Genomic DNA, 17,325 nt, shown 5'->3' on the forward strand with positions numbered 1-17,325 from the left:
AGGGAAAGGAAAGAGGAAATCGCTTCAACCCGGCCCGGGCGGAAGTGACGCCACGCGGGGGCGCCGAGCGGCCAGGATAAGCGCGGCGTTATTAGCCAGGCTGGAGGCGGGCGGGGGAGGGTCTCTCTACAGTGAGAACTCTCCGTGTATCTGGGACTCGCCGAAGCTGGAGGGAGCGTCCCTGACTTTTGTAGGTTTGTTGGCCTTTAATACTGCGATCTTGGATATTTCTGCTGAGTGAAAGTGCCTGATTGTTTTGCCTGTTCTTGGTTCTAGAGAGAGTCGTTCACACGCCTGATTGGCTGACGGTCCCGTCAATCTCCGGGTTGGCAAGAACTAAGCCTCAGACACCTCTGGGAAATGTTTCGCGGAACTCCTTGGTGCTGAAAAAGAGTTCTGGAGAAAATACAAGGGATTTGAAGGGTTTCCACGCTTTTAGATTTTTCTTACAGGGAACAATATCCGGCCTTGTCTACATAATAGAATCATTTGGGGAGCTTCGGCGCCCTGGTGGCGCGGTGGTTAAGCTCTTGGCTGCTAACCCAAGATTGATAGTTGGAATCCACCAGCTGCTCCTTGGAAACCCTAGGGGGCTGTTCTACTCTGTCCTATAGGGTCGCTATGAGTCGGAATTGACTGAACGAACTGATTTCTTAGTTCCTCTAGGGTGGGGCCGGAAACCCTGGTGGCATCATGGTTAAGAACTACAGCTGCTAACCAAAAGGTGGGCGGTTGGAACCCACCATCCAGTCCACCAGCTGCTCCTTGGGAACAGCATGTGGCGATTCTGCTCTGTCCTGTAGGGTCACTATGAGTCATAATGGACTGGACCCCAATGGGTTTTAGGGTAGGGTCTGGATATTGACACTCTTTTAAAAAGCATCTTCAACAAACCCTACCCCCTCTCCCCTGTGATTCTAATATGTCTAATTCTCTTGTGCCATATTGAAACAAGAAATTGACCAGGAAAAAGAATCGCAAATCAAGAGGCAGTCTCTGATCTCAACACTAATCTATTTTAAGCTAATTAGCATTGATTTTTGTCAGTGACAAACAGCTGTTTTCTGTTCAATTAAATGTTTTATTCTTTAATGATAGAGAAGGTAATCAATCTAACCCTATCACTAAAGCTCTGTGCTTCGCAGAATTAAGAAAAACTGCCTAATTATATCAGATGAGGGCTCAAAGAAATTTGGGCATTATTGAAAAAAAGATCAAACCAAATTTACACTGGATTTCTGGTAGTGTGAAGACTTCCCTGTACCTACTGGGTCTTGACCTGTGGATGAAATAAGGTGAACAATGGGAAAAAAACGTGTTTCTGGTGCCTGGTACTAGAACACCATGCCTGGCCTGGAAAGAAGTAACTGGCTCCAAATGGACTTCACATTTCATTGGGTTTCACAGAGGCCTGAGAACCCATGTTTGGGAACCAACCTGCTGAAAAGCGTTGTATATGACAGTGACACCGGTTCTCTGATCTCCTGCTTTAACTAATCTACTCTTGGCAAGACTTATATTTACAACCACTGAATGGCAGAATTTTACTGCAGTGCCTCTACTAGCCTTGAGCTTGTAAACCAGAGCTTCACAGGCTGTTTTTGGCCAACAGATAATAAGGTTTGTTTGGTTTGGACACTGTTGGCCACCCCGGGTGGTTTAAAACACACACACAAAACTGACTTGTTAACATTTCAAATGTGGACATTTTACATAAAAATCCAGATTATCAATTTATTTTGAAATTTTTGAAGATCTAGCAACACTGGGCTTATAGTCTTGCCTGGCAACATTGCCTACAGCTGAATAGTGGCTTCTGTTTTATTAATGGAGCATATTTCTCTGGTTTGCCATAATCCTCACTCCAGAAAAAAAAAACCAAACCCATTGCTGTTGAGTCAATGCCGGCTCATAGGGACCCTGCAGGACCTTTTGGTTAGCAGACAAGTTCTTTAACTGCTGCGCCACCTACTTATCAATTCTGACACTAAGGGTGAGTTTCGTTTGAATGCTCTCACCATGCACTGTGTAACGATAAACAATCATTGAGCATTGTTGGTTGCTGTCTTAGTTTCTTAGTGCTGCTGTAACAGAAACACCACAAGTGAGTAGTTTTGAAGAACAGAAATGTGTTTTCTCACAGGTTAGAAGACTAGAGTCCAAATTCAGGGCACTGGTTCTAAGGCAAGCCTCGCTCTCTATCGTCTTTGGGGTAAGATCTCATTCAGTTTCTGTAGACCCGGCATTCTCTGATGCCTTGACTGTCAGTTTGTGCTTATTTCTCTGTGCTTAATCTACTCATTTTATATATCAAAAGTGAGTAGGTTTGAGACACCCTACACTGACATGGTCTCATTAATGTAACAAAGAAAACCCGATTCATTCCTAAATGAGATTACATCCATACGTATCTGTCTGTGGAGTCCATTCCAGCTCTTGGCAACCCATGTGTGCAGAAGAGAACTGCTCTGTTAGGTTTTCAAGGCTGTGACTTTTCAGAAGCAGATCATCTGTCTTCTGAGGCACCTCTGAGAAGTTCAAACTCGACTTTTAGGCTAGTAGTCCAGCGCTTAACCATTTGTACCACCCAGGAGTTAGGAATTATAACACATGTTTTGGGAAGACACGTTCAGTCCATAACAGTTGCCTATATAGTATCCAAGGAGCCCTGGTGACACAGTGGTTAAGTGCTTGGCTGCTAACCTAAAGGTTGGCAGTTTGAACCCACTCAGCAGTTCCTTGGGAGAAAGACCTGTCTATCTGCTTCTGTAAAGATTACAGCCAAGAAAAAAATCCTATGGGGCAGTTCTACTCTGTCACATAGGATGGCTATGAGTTGGAATCGATGGCACACAATAACAACCCAGTGTCTATTCCACCCTTAACAGAACTAGGATTTTATTCGCTATTTAGTCATCTTGATTCTGTATGTCTTGGGGGAATCTGACTCCACCCCCATCTCCAAGGATTGTCTTAAAATAAGTAGTAAATCCCTTTCTCCAAGCCATGCTCCTAGGCTCAGTAAAGGGTTGTCTAGTCAGGGTGAATCTCTAGGAATATTAGGACTAAAACTATCTTCTTTTCTCTGAGTTTTTTGTGTGAGGCCTGAAACTGTTGCAGCCCCTTTGCCACCAGTTTGAGAACGGAGTCAACCCACAGAGGAAGGCAGAACCAAGAGAATCTCAGGGAAATGGAGCTAGTCAACTCAGGTCATCCCTAACTTCAACCCACACTTAAGGGTGCTAAGAAGATACGGAGAGGGAAAAAAAAAACTTTTTAGGACCCTTCAGCTCTTGCCATGTAGGTAACCATATTCTCCAGCTACTAGAGAGAACTATCTTCTCTGAAAACCCCACCCAGTCATTTGATACATTCACAGTAACCTGGCCTGATCCTAGAGAATTGGGACAAATGGAGTGGGGAGAGGAGGAAGCAGGAGACCTTTCTCACTGACTGCATTCCCCATTCTGACAAACCACCACCTGTTCATTATCTTAAGAGAAAAAGGAGTAACCCCAAAGAAGTGAGGTTTTCTCATACTCATAAACAGAGAACAGCATTAGCAATGCTAACAGAATACTTAGGATTTAGAATACTTTTGTTTAAAAGCTCTTATTGATCATCTCAGCAACATTATAATTTGAGTAACTATAATAAGTATAACAGTAATGCTTTTTTAAAAGTGATAAAACAGACTCAGAAGTTTCAAGTGATTGTTCCAAATTACTGAGCAAGTATTTGTCTTAATTAAAGGACCAAAGTTTTCAGATTTCCAGTCCTTCTATGTTAACTACACAATTCCGCCACAAGGTGGCAGCAGGGCACATGCCTCTTATCCATTCCGCTTTATAGTTGGTGGTTGGAAAGTACTGTACTTACCAGTCAAGTCTTCAATTTAACTCTCTAAAACCTGGACAGCTGCTACTTAGGGTGGGCTTAATGCACTCAAATTAAAATATTTCTTTATTTTTATTTACCAAAACTTTGTCAAAAATACTTTTTCTATTCTTCCTGCGGGTGTTCAGCTGTAAAATTGTTATACCTCCATTCATTCAGACATTCCACAAACTCTGTATTGGGTTGTGTGCTATGCATAATTCTGGCAGCCCCTTATTTATCTCTTACTTAGACAGCTGCTGTATTTCATCTGGTGTGGCATCGCTTTTTAAACAGACACATACAGATTCCACAGAGTTTGCTCCAGACTTAGTTAGAATCTGCAAAGAAGGATCTGAAAATGGAAGTTCTTACTTTTGTAATTACACGTCCTACCTAGACAAGTCTGAAGAACACTACCCTAGGTGATGATGTCCAGCTGCGCCTGAGAGTGTCCTGCAGAAACCAGTCCCGTTTTTGTCCTCAGCTTCTCCTACTCTATAACCCTTCACCAGTGCCACATCTGCAATTCATCTTCACACCTCTGTCTCCCTCTCCCAGGATCACTTTGGCCACTACGTTGTGCCATGTCCCCTGTCCCCTGCTTTGTGTTTTCTAGGGACCAGGGTCATAGCTTAGGCCAGGAGCCACAGCAAGTCCTCTCATCCTCTGAGAATGGGGACAGGGAGTCCCAACAGGGTCTGTGCAAACATGAGAAGTGATATGTAGTCAAATTGTCAGGGGACCCTCACTTTATTTAAATCTCCCCTAAAAAGCTGCATTGTGTCTACATTCCAAAAAAAAAGAAAACAGTTGCCATTGAGTTGATTCCAACTCAGGGCAACCTCATGTGTTTGAGAGTGGAACAGCGTTCCATAAGGTTTTCAGTGGCCATGGTCTTTCAGAAGTAGATCACAAGGCCTTTCTTCCAAGGCACCTGTGAATAGATTCAGACCACCAACCTAGAGTCACGCTCTGAATTTGGACTTCTAGACTCCCAAACTGTGAGAAAATAAATTTCTGTTCTTTTTTTCTTTGTTTGTTTTTTTGTGTTTTTTTAATAATTTTTCTTGTGCTTTAAGTAAAAAAAAAAAAATTTTTTAAGTGTAAGTTTACAAATCAAGTCAGTCTCTCACACAAAAACCCATATACACCTTGCTACACACTCCCAATTACTCTCCCCCTAATGAGACAGCCTGCTCTCTCCCTCCACTCTGTCTTTTTGTGTCCATTTTGCCAGCTTCTAACCCCCTCCACCCTCTCATGTCCCCTCCAGGCAGGAGATGCCAACATAGTCTCAAGTGTCCGCCTGATCCGAGAAGCTCGCTCCTCACCAGCATCCCTCTCCAACCCATTGTCCAGTCCAATCCATGTCTGAAGAGTTGGCTTCGGCCCTGGGGCAACAGAAGATCTGGGGGCCATGACCACTGGGGTCCTTCTAGTCTCAGTCAGATCCTTAAGTCAGGTCTTTTTATGAGAATTTGGGGTCTGCATCCCACTGCTCTCCTGCTCCCTCAAGGGTCCTCTGTTGTGTTCCCTGTCAGAGCAGTCCTCAGTTGTAGCTGGGCACCATCTAGTTCTGGTCTCAGAATGATGTAGTCGCTGGTTCATGTGGCCCTTTCTGTCTCTTGGGCTCTTAATCACCTTGTGTCCTTGGTGTTCTTCACTCTCCTTTGATCCAGGTGGGTTGAGACCAATTGATGCATCTTAGATAGCTGCTTGCTAGCATTTAAGACCCCAGACGCCACTCTTCAAAGTGGTATGCAGAATGTTTTCTTAATAGATTTTATTATGCCGATAGACTTAGATGTCCCCTGAAACCATGGTCCCCAGACCCCTGCCCCTGCTATGCTGGCCTTCGAAGCATTCAGTTTATTCAGGAAACTTCTTTGCTTTTGGTTTAGTCCAATTGTGCTGACCTCCCCTGTATTGTGTGCTGTCTTTCCCTTCACCTAAAGTAGTTCTTATCAACTATCTAATTAGTGACTATCCCTCTCCCACCCTTCCTCCCTCCCCCTCTCGTAACCACAAAAGAATGTTTTCTTCTCGCTTTAAACTATTTCTCAAATTCTTGTAATGGTGGTCTTATACAATATTTGTCCTTTTACAACTGACTGATTTCACTCAGCATGATGCCTTCCAGGTTCCTCCATGTTATGAAATGTTTCACAGATTCCTCATTGTTCTTTATTGATGCATAGTATTCCATTGTGTGAATATGCCATAATTTATTTATCCATTCATCCGTTGATGGGCACCTTGATTGCTTTGATCTTTTTGCTATTGTAAACAGTGCTGCAGTAAACATGGGTGTGCATATATCTGTTCATGTAAAGGCTCTTATTTCTCTAGGGTATATTCCAAGGAGTGGGATTGCTGGATCGTATGGTAGTTCTATTTCTAGCTTTTTAAGGAAATGCCAAATTGATTTCCAAAGTGGTTGTACCATTTTACATTCCCACCAGCAGTGTATAAGTGTTCCAATCTCTCCACAGCCTCTCCAACATTTATTATTTTGTGTTTTTGGATTAATGCCAGCCTTGTTGGCACTGGGTCTGGGTTTGGATTGTTAGAGTGAGATGAAATCTCATTGTAGTTTTGATCTGCATTTCTCTAATGGCTAATGATCGTGAACATTTCCTCATATATCTGTTAGCTACCTGAATGCCTTCTTTAGTGAAGTGTCTATTCATACCTTTTGCCCATTTTTTAATTGGGTTATTTGTCTTTTTGCAGTTGAGTTTTTGCAATATCATGTAGATTTTAGAGATCAGGTGCTGATCAGAAATGTCATAGCTAAAAACTTTTTCCCAGTCTGTAGGTAGTCTTTGTACTTTTTTTGGTAAAGTCTTTGGATGAGCATAGGTGTTTGATTTTTAGGAGCTCCCAGTTATCTAGTTTTTCTTCTGCATTCTGTATAATGTTTTGTATACTGTTTATGCCACGTATCAGGGCTCCTAATGTCCTTATTTTTTCTTCCATGATCTTTATCGTTTTAGATTTTATATTTAGGTCTTTGATCCATTTTGAGTTAGTTTTTGTGCATGGAGTGAGGTACGGGTCTTGTTTCATTTTTTTGCAGATGGATATCCAGTTATGCCAGCACCATTTGTTTAAAAGACTGTCTTTTCCCCATTTAACTGTTTTGGGGCCTTTGTCAAATATCAACTGCTCATATGTGGATGGATTTATGTCTAGATTCTCAATTCTGTTCCACTGGTCCATGTATCTGTTGTCGTACCAGTACCAGGCTGTTTTGACTACAGTGGTGGTATCAGTAGGTTCTAAAATCAGGTAAAGGAAGGCCTCCCATTTTGTTCTTCTTTTTCAGTAATCCCTCATTTATCCGGGCCCTCTTTCCCTTCCGTGTGAAATTGGTGATTTGTTTCTCCATCTCATTAAAGAATGTCCTTGGGATTTGGATCAGAATTGCATTAAATATATAGATCGCTTTTGGCAGAATAGACATTTTTATAATGTTAAGTCTTCCTTTCCACGAGCAAGGTATGTTCTTCCACTTATATAAGTCTCTGTTGGTTTCTTGCAGAAGTGTACTGTAGTTTTCTTTGTATAACTGTTTTATATCTCTGGTAAGACTTATTCCTAAGTATTTTATTTTCTTGGGGGCTACTGTAAATGGCATTGATTTGGTGATTACCTCTTTGATGTTCTTTTTGTTGGTGTAGAGGAATCCATCTGATTTTTATATATTTATCTTGTATCCCGATACTCTGCTGAACTCTTCTATTAGTTTCAGTAGTTTTCTGGAGGATTCCTTAGGATTTTCTGTGTATAAGATCATGTCATCTGCAAATAGAGATACTTTGACTTCTTCCTTGCCAATCTGGATGCGCTTTATTTCTTTAGCCTAATTGCTCTGGCTAGGACTTCCAGCACAATGTTGAATAAGAGCGGTGATAAAGGGCATCCTTGCCTGGTTCCCGATCTCAGTGGGAATGTTTTCAGGCTCTCTCCATTTAGGGTGATGTTGGCTGTTAGCTTTGTATAAATGCCCTTCATTATGTTGAGAAATTTCCTTCTATTCCTATTTTGCTGAGAGTTTTTATCATGAATGAGTGTTGAACTTTGTCAAATGCCTTTTCTGCATCAATTGATAAAATCATGTGATTCTTGTCTTTTATTTATGCGGTGGATTACATTAATTGTTTTTCTAATGTTGAACAATCCCTGCATACCTGTTATGAATCCCACTTGGTCATGGTGAATTATTTTTTTGATATGTTGTTAAATTCTATTGGCTTTAGAATTTTGTTGAGGATTTTTGCATCTACATTCATGAGGGATATAGATCTATAATTTTCTTTTCTTGTGGTGTCTTTACCTGGTTTGGTATCAGGAATATGGTGGCTTCATAGAATGAGTTTGGTAGTATTCCATCCTTTTCTATGTTCTGAAATACCTTTAGTAGTAGTGGTGTTAACTCTTCTCTGAAGGTTTGGTAGAACTCTGCAGTGAAGCCGTCCGGACCAGGGCTTTTTTTTGTTGGGAGTTTTTTGATTACCTTTTCAATCTCTTCTTTTGTTATGGGTCTATTTAGTTGTTCTACCTTTTTACCTCTGTTTGTGTTAGTCTAGGTAGGTAGTGTGTTTCTAGGAATTCATCCATTTCTTCTAGATTTTCAAATTCGTTTGAGTATAGTTTTTCATAGTAATCTGATATGATTCTTTTAATTTCAGTTGGGTCTGTTGTAATATCGCCCATTTCATTTCTTATTCAGGTTATTTGCTTCCTCTCCTGTTTTTCTTTTGTCAGTTTGGCCAGTGGTTTATCAATTTTGTTGAGTTTTGCAAAAAACCAGCTTTTGGTCTTGTTAATTCTTTCAATTGTTTTTCTGTTTTCTATTTCATTTAGTTCAGCTCTAATTTTTATTATTTATTTTTTTCTGGTGCCTGTGGGTTTCTTTTGTTGCTCTCTATTTGTTCAAGTTGTAGGCATAATTCTTTGATTTTGGCCCTTTCTTCTTCTTGGATGTGTGCATTTATTGATATAAATTGGCCTCTGAGCACCGCTTTTGCTGTGTCCCAAAGGTTCTGATAGTAAGTGTTTTCATTCTCATTGGATTCTCTGAATTTCTTTATTCTATCCTTAATGTTTTCTATAATCCAGTTTTTTTTTTCAGCAGGGTATTGTTCAGTTTCCAAGTGTTTGATTTCTTTTCCCTGCTTTTTCTGTTACTGATATTCCACTTTTATGGCCTTATGGTCAGAGAAGATGCTTTGTAATATTTCAATGTTTTGGATTCTGCTAAGGCTTGCTTTATGACCTAGTATGTGGTCTCTTCTAAAGAATGTTCCTTGTGCACTAGAAAACAAAGTATAGTTGGTTGCTGTTGGGTGGAGTGTTCTGTATATGTCTACGAGGTCAAGTTGGTTGATTGTGGCATTTAGATCTTCCGTGTCTTTATTGAGCTACTTTCTGGATGTCCTGTCCTTCACCGAAAGTGGTTTGTTGAAGTCTCCTACTATTATTGTGGAGCTGTCTATCTCACTTTTCAATGCTGATAGAGTTTGTTTTATGTATCTTGCAGCCCTGTCATTGGGTGTTTAAATATTTAATATGGTTATATCTTCTTGATGTATTGTCCGTTTAATCATTATAGTGTCCTTCCTTATCCTTTCTGATGGATTTAACTTTAAAGTCTATTTTGTCAGAAATTAATTTTAACATTCCTGCTCTTTTTTGATTGTTGTTTGCTTGATATATTTTTTTTCCATCCTTTGAGTTTTAGTTTGTTTGTGTCTCTAAGTCTAAGGTGTGTCTCTTGTAGGCAGCATATAGATGGATCTTGTTTTTTAGTCCATTTTGCCACTCTCTGTCTCTTTTATTGGTGCATTTAGTCCATTTACATTCAGGGTAATTATGGATAGGTATGAATTTAGTGCTATCATTTTGATGTCTTTTTGTGTGTGTTGACAGTTTCTTTTTCCCACTTGATTTTATGTGCTGAGTAGATTTTCTTTATTTATTGTCCTTTCCTCATATTTATTGTTGTTGATTATGTTTCTGCTGAGTCTGTATTTTGCACTTGTATTTTATTTTGATGAGTAGGATAGTTTGTCTCCTTTGCGGTTACCTTATTATTTACCCCTATTTTTCTAAGTTTAAAACTAACTTTTATTTCTTTGTATCACTGTATCTTCCTCTTCATATGGAAGGTGTGTGATTATATTTCTTAGTTCCTCTTTATTATTTTAACGTATTCTTTTATATAATAGCATCACCATTACCCTGTGTTGGCCTTTTTTTTTTTTTTTTTTAAATCTTGCTTTGTGTTTTTAGATATCCCTGCCTGGGTTGACTTCTGGTTGCTCTGCCCAGTGTTCTAGACTTGGGTTGATACCTGATACTATTGATTTTCTAACCAAAGAACTCCCTTTAGTATTTCTTGTAGTTTTGGTTTGGTTTTTACCAATTCCCTCAACTTGTGTTTACCTGGAAATGTCTTAATTTCACCTTCATATTTAAGAGACAGTTTTGATGGATATATGATTCTTGGCAGGCAGTTTTTTTCCTTCAGTTTTTTAAATATGTCATCCCATTGCCTTCTTGCCTGCATGGTTTCTGCCGAGTAGTCTGAGCTTATTCTTATTGGCTCTCCTTTGTAGGTGACTTTTCTTTTATCCCTTGCTGCTCTTATAATTATCTCTTTATCTTTGGTTTTGGCAAGCTTGATTATAATATGTCTTGGTGACTTTCTTTTAAGATCTACCTTATGTGGAGTTCAATGAGCATCTTGGATAGATATCTTCTCATCTTTCACAACATCAGGGAAGTTTTCTGCCAACAAATCCTCAACAATTTTCTCTGTATTTTCTGTTATCCCTCCCTGTTGTGGTACTCCAATCACTCGTAGCTTATTTCTCTTGATAGAGTCCCACATGATTCTTAAGGTTTCCTCATTTTTTTTAATTCTTTGATTTTTCTTCAAATATATTAGTGCCATGTGATTTATCTTCGAGTTCTGAAATTCTAGCTTCTACTTGCTCAATTCTGCTCCTCTGACTTTCTATTGAGTTATCTAATTCTGTAATTTTATTGTTAATCTTCTGAATTTCTGATTGCTGTCTGTGTATGGATTTTTCCAGCTTATTAAACTTTTCCTTATGTTCCTGAATAATCTTTCTAATTTTTTCAGTTGCTTTATCTGTGTGTTCCTTGGCTTGTTCTGCGTATTGCCTCATTTCTTTCCTGATGTCTTGAAGGGTTCTGTATATTAAACTTTTGTATTCTGCATCTGGTAATTCCAGGAATGTACTTTCATCTAAAAGATCTCTGGATTCTTTGTTTTGAGAGCCTGTTGAGGTGGTCATGGCCTGTTTCTTTATGTGACTTGATATTGACTGTTGTCTCTGAACCATCTATAAGTTATTGTATTAGTTTATGCTTGCTTACTGTACCGTAGCTGCTTGCTTTGTTTTGCTTTGGCATACCCCTATGGGTTGCTTGAGTGAGCTAGCTTGATTATTTTCGCCTTTGGAGCTCTGGTGTCCTGTCCGCAGCTGGCTAGAGCTGTTATCAGGTATATCAGTCTGGGAGTCCATTCAGTTTTCTTGTATGAATTCAGCTCAGGTTTCCAGGTAGCTGATATCAAGTGTGTGGTACAGGCTCTGTCCTACAGTCTTAGAGGGGCAGGGGTGATTGGTGTATATACCAGTATCTGATCGCGGCAGGGTGTCACGCTCTGAACAAGGCAGGGGGCTGAGAACCGACCCCCCAAGTGGCTCTGAGGAAAACGCATCTCTGTTCCCTAGAGTGTGCTGGTGGGTGGGTTCTGCAGAGGGACCATGGGCACCCAAAGTTTTTGTTGTAAGGACTGGGAGGTACCAGTTATCTTTGGACCCCTGTCACGGGAGGCTGGGTGACCTGAGTGGAGCTACCAGTCCTTGGGTCCCTGATGTGGGTAGGTGAGGACCTTGTTTAATAGGCAAAGCAATGTCAAACGTCAAACACCCACCTCTCCACCGCACAGCTGAAATGGTTGGAGTTTGCCAACAAGGGCCTATTCTCCCGAAATAAGCTCACACAGGTCCATGGAGAAGGGAAAGGTGCTCAAGGTCCATGGACGGTTTATGCCTGCACAGGAGCCGCTTATGTCCTGAGCTCCTCTGGTTAATGGAGCTAGCAAATTATCTTCCCCCCACCGGCTGCAATTTTTTTCCTTCCCAAGGCGGGGAGGACGGCTCCAGGTGCCCACCAGGGTCTATCTCAGGCCTAGGGATTCAGCTGCTGAAGCTGGGTTGGGAGTGGGGGGGGGGGCAGTAAAATATACGCAAGTACTTAGCTTTTGCCGAGAGCGCCCTTCTGCTCAGGTTCCGGAGGTGTGAGTGGGCTGTGCGGCTGGCTGCTTCTCCCTGAGGAAACTGCGGCCGAAGGCTAGGACCAGCCCGCTGCTGCCACCGGTGCCACTGCTCCCAGAATGGTGCCTGAGGGCTCCCCGCGATTCAGGTCCGGTAACTCCTCTCCACTTCTGAACAACCTCTTCCTCCCCCTGCCCCTCAGTTCATTGTCTAAGCTTGCCTTTGATGCTCAGGGCTCCCAGCTTGTCACAAATATACTCGTTTCACTTTTTTTTTTAGGGTCTTTGTTGTAAAGAGGGCTCAACTGAAGCGTCTGTCTATTCTGCCATCTTGGCTCTGCCTCTCAAATTTCTGTTCTTTAAAGCCACTATTTTGTGGTATTTCTGTTACAGCAGCACTAGGAAACTAAGACAGCAACCTTACTTACAACAGAGTGATCTCATTTTCATTTTTTTTTTTAATTAAAGAAATGCAGTAACCATTATCCTAGCCCAGAGTACTTGTTCAACTCAGCTCCTCCTAGTACAGGTTTGGGGCATCAGTGCCTAATTAGGGTTCTAGACACATTCTTCCTCACCCCTGGAGTTTCTAGGAGTCTGGAGAGAACCACATGGACAGAGATCAGCATCTTTCCCAATGGGCAGTCAAGAGTGATAAAATGGATCATGGAACTCCAAAGTATCTATATCATGATGTATTCACATTGCAAACAGGGTCTTAATTTCAGCAAAACAACATCAGGTGTCATGTTAAATAAATTTTGTAAATTTGAATTTTATTTGGCTTTGTTAGCTCTGTTCATGTTTAATTTGTGAATGTGTTTTGATTTTTATAGCTGTATAAGCATAAGGCATTTATACCAAGTTTATGTTTATGCATTTTTTAAGTAACATTATAATAGAAATAATTTAGATAAACACTAGGTAGCCCATGAGAATTTTATTTTCCTTTAAAAGGTGTCTATACATTACTTAAGTTTGAGAAACATTCATTTTAGTTAAGAGTGTGTGTGTATTTTGTGATTATTTCTTTTGTCTAATCTTTTTCATTCCCTGGCTGTTACATTATTTTAAGATCAGGATGGAGAATTGATATGAATATAGCTGATACAATGTGTCAATTTAAACATCTGTTGACTCCAGAAAAACTACATACATGCATTAAAATGTTACATTTATACAGAGCCCTGTTGGCGAAGTGGTTAAGAGCTCAGGCTGCTAACCAAAAGGTGGGCAGTTTGAATCCACTGGCCACTCCTTGGAAACCCTATGGGGCAGTTCTACTCTGTCCTGCAGGGTCACTATGAGTCAGAATTGACCCAGTGGCACACAACAGCAACAACAACACGTTTATTCTGGTACCTTCCTGTATGAATTTTTGGTACCTGAATCACATGGCCAAATCCAGGTAAAAAGAGGTCTTGTAGCAGTAGTCTATGGTGGCCAGAACCTATGAATGGTCAGAATCTTGGCTTATCAGCACCCCTTCCCCACCAAAGAGAAAAGAATTAGGCTGATTACACTAAGGACTAAGCCAGTTACAGGTAGAATTATGAAGTCAGCGGTCAGCCTCCAGCCTCCACACTCTAGTGAAGCTCTCCCAGCCAGGCCCTTACCTCTCCCCTTACCCCATTCACCCTTCTGATACTCAGAGGATTCTTCCCTCTCCTCTTGATGTCAGAATCTCAGGAAACACTCTGGCCTTAAGCATACACATGCTAACATATCGCAAAGCACGTCCATGTGTTACCTTTCACAGACAGCCATTTGCATCTGAAGCTCGGTCTTTATCGCGGGAGAATGGTAGTGTCTCCTATAGAAGAGGTTTATAAAACAGGAGACACATGATCTTACTTAAAGCAGATGGGATTCAGGGATTTCCTGACATTCCTCTCCTCTTCTACCCTCCCAAGCATAGTTTTGGTTTGTAACATTTACCTTTCATAATGGTTTAAGTCATTATGTTTTACTTGTTAAACTAAAGCCTCAAATTACAAGCTATGCACCAGCTAGGAGCTAGATTAGTTTGCAGCTTGTAATTGGATAAGGCTTTAGAAGTAATTGGATGCCAGGGTAATAGGGATTTCAAAAGCATAGAGAACATGTCTAAGCAATAGAGCAAATTTTGAAACTGAACTGACATTTCAAATTTTCAGTTAACCTTGAAACCCAGTTCCCTTTTTCTTTCTTGTGCTTGTTTTTAGTAATATAATAATTATCTGTGTGTGCGCTTATAACTGAGTGATGACCAAACCTAAAATTCGATCAGCTCATTTGAAATGTGACCTTCCCATTTAGAATAACAACAAAGAGATGTGTGGCTTCAAGTTGTAAGTGCTATAATCCCTGAGGTACTGAAAATTTTGTCTTTTTCTTTTCTTGCAAACACTGCCCTGCCAATCAATTTGTCAGCTTGTACTGAAAGTTTAAAATATAAGCCATACCCAATGATCCAGCAATTCCAGGTCTAATTATGTATTCTAAGGGAGAAAAAATTAACTGTGTAAATGTAACTGTACAAAAATGTATCATGCATTATTTATACTTTTAAAAATTTATAGTCAACCTAAATAAATTATAGTATATCCATAATTTAGAGTGCTGCGTAGCCATTAAAAAATTGTGATGTCAGGCTATATTTCTTAATATCGAAAGATACTTACAATGCTGAATTAGACAAGCAGGTTACGGGAATATATATATATATATTTTTTTAAATATGTATATATAGCATCCATTTTTATATATTTTAAAAAAGTGTATAAAACCAATGTACTTAAATGACAAATATTTTGTTATATGTATTTTTACCACAATGAAAAAAAAAAACAATATACTCACCAGTTTAATACACAAGTTGTCTCCACTTGAATTCCTATTTCCTCATATCTCATTCATTCTGTTTCTTTAGTTAGTATATTTTATTAACTATATATAAATAAATACGAAAGGAGTTTAATGCATAAACCGAGTAGTTTAATGCATAAGCACAAACCTAAACATGTAAGGAGGTATTAACACGTGCATTTCTATCCTCCATATCTTTTAGCTTTTTTTTATATTTTGTATGTCTTTCTTTCCCACTTCCTTCTGCGAAAATTCCTCAATCTGGTCCTCCTCATTCGTTCCTCAGCTTTATCCATTCTGCCATTTCACTTATTTTTCGTACCTAATATTTCTTCTTAGTTCTTTTTTAACCTTTTCTTGTTCTTGATTCATGTTAAATTAATATCTTCCCTTATCTCTTTTAGAATATTTATTCTGTTTAAAATTATTTGAACTGTTCTAATATTATCTCTTCTGACAATTTATAATCCAATATATTGTCTTTTGAGGTAGTTGTTCTTCTCAAGCATATTGTTTTTTTGACCTGTGGGATTATTTTCCCTGGGTACATGTCAGGCAAAGCACTGGAGGAAAGGCCAGGCCTCACGTCAGCACCTGGTTTATGGTGAATGTGCCCTTGAGTGGTGAGCCCAGACACCAGAAAAATCTAAGCCCATCATACTCACCTTTCAGAACAATTCCTCTGGTTAGGGCTTCACTCTTTGCCTCCAGAGAGAAGCAGCATTAGGCAGACATACTTCAAAAATTATAACTCATCAGCCTTGGGGCTTAGAAGGGAAAGGGTGGGAAATTGACTGCCCAAAGTTAGTATTTCCTCAGCTCCTTATAAAGCTCTATCCTAATTTGAGTCTTGAGGATGTCTGGGCCAGAGCTCTAGTCTCTGCAGGTAGGGGCACAAGCCTAGTTTGTCCCAAAGCAATGAGAGAAGCAAGAGCAGAATTCCCACAGTTCTTTTCCCATTTTATCATTCTGTAGCAAGTCCTCACCCCACACATACCTACAGTTCAAAACTTCCTCCCATCCAACCCCCAGGCGTTCTAAGAGCTTTCGCCATTTCTTGGCTGCTCCAGGATTGTTCTCAGTGGAGGGAGCTGGCAATGGGCCTAGTCCAGCACTTGTTGGGAACCTGAGCAAAACCTGCAGCCAACCCAGCTGCACCCTCTGCTTTCTCCAGCTGCTTTCTGTGCCCCGCAATTCTGTTGCTTTTTTCTCCTTGCCTAACTCATTCCTTTTCTAACATCATCTTTACCCATTCCCCCTTCAACCTTCTCCAGTCTGGCTCCCCCCCGCCCCATGCTCCATTGAGAAACTGCTGTAATCAGTCTCACAACAGATTCCGTCCGTGTTGCTGAATCCATTTTGTGTCCTCATCTTTAACACTCTTAAGACACAGTTGATCAATCGCTCCTCGAAGCACTGTCCCTTGGCTCCTGTGACCTGTCACCCTGACCTGCTTTTCTGCCTGCATCACAGATCCCTTCTTTTCAGGTTCATTTGCTTGCTTCCCCCACCTCCAAACCAAAAACTGAAATGAAACCCATTGCTTTGGAGTCAATTCCAACTCAGCGATCCTATAGGACAGAGTAGAACTGCCGCATAGGGTTTTCAAGGGGTGGCTGGTGGATTTCAACTGCCGACCTTTTGGTTAGCAGCCAAGTTCCAGAATGACATTAGTTTTATAGTTTAACTCTCACAATGGGCAATCTCATTCCCTAATTAGCAAATTCTTGGAGGTATTTGGCTGGGGGTTGGGGTTTCTCCTCACTGGGAATACAAAAGCATGGCTTAGGTTTTAGCTTTGCAAGTACAGGAACGATTTCCATTGGAACTCAGCCATTTACAGTTTTCATCATTTGGATTTGTCGGGGTAAGCCAGGCCAACCGAAAAGAATACTTCGTTGAGGACACAGCCTTTTTTTTTTTTAACAAGGAGTTCAAAATTTGACACTAGAATGAAATTTTAGATTTCCCTTCCCCCTAAAAAAAAGTCTAGATTTAAAAGCAGGAATATTTAGGGTCTAGAGAGGAGGGGGAAACCCTGGTGGTGTAGTGGTTAAGTGCTACGGCTGCTAACCTAAAGGTTGGCAGTTCAAATCTGCCAGGCCCTCCTTGGAAACTCTATGGGGCAGTTCTACTCTGTCCTATAGGGTCGTTATGAGTCGCAATCAACTCGATGGCACAGGGTTTGGTTTGGTTTTTAGAGAGGAGGGTGCCTTCAAACCCAACCTGTCCAATTTTTATCTGGAGAGCCAAGGATTTTATCCACTAGGGACCACAGGGAGCTC

General features: G+C 40.5%; 1 protein-coding gene across 10 annotated transcripts in view; it reads left to right on the plus strand.

The window, feature by feature from the left end:
- Window positions 1-26: 26 nt before the first annotated feature.
- The window catches only part of PGAP4 (post-GPI attachment to proteins GalNAc transferase 4), a 51,924-nt gene continuing 34,625 nt past the window's right edge, over window positions 27-17,325 (plus strand). For 3 of the 10 annotated variants that reach the window (XM_064291648.1, XM_023545086.2, XM_064291647.1), the window contains exon 1: window positions 27-2,212. The gene's annotated coding sequence lies outside the window, so the exon portion shown is untranslated. Of the gene's footprint in view, window positions 2,213-14,397; window positions 14,545-17,325 lie in introns of all 10 variants that reach the window. The other 7 variants (XM_064291652.1, XM_064291653.1, XM_064291646.1 and 4 more) reach the window with 7 other exon arrangements.

Source organism: Loxodonta africana, chromosome 9 (assembly GCF_030014295.1).
Source record: "Loxodonta africana isolate mLoxAfr1 chromosome 9, mLoxAfr1.hap2, whole genome shotgun sequence".
In the NCBI taxonomy this organism is placed as follows: domain Eukaryota; kingdom Metazoa; phylum Chordata; class Mammalia; order Proboscidea; family Elephantidae; genus Loxodonta; species Loxodonta africana.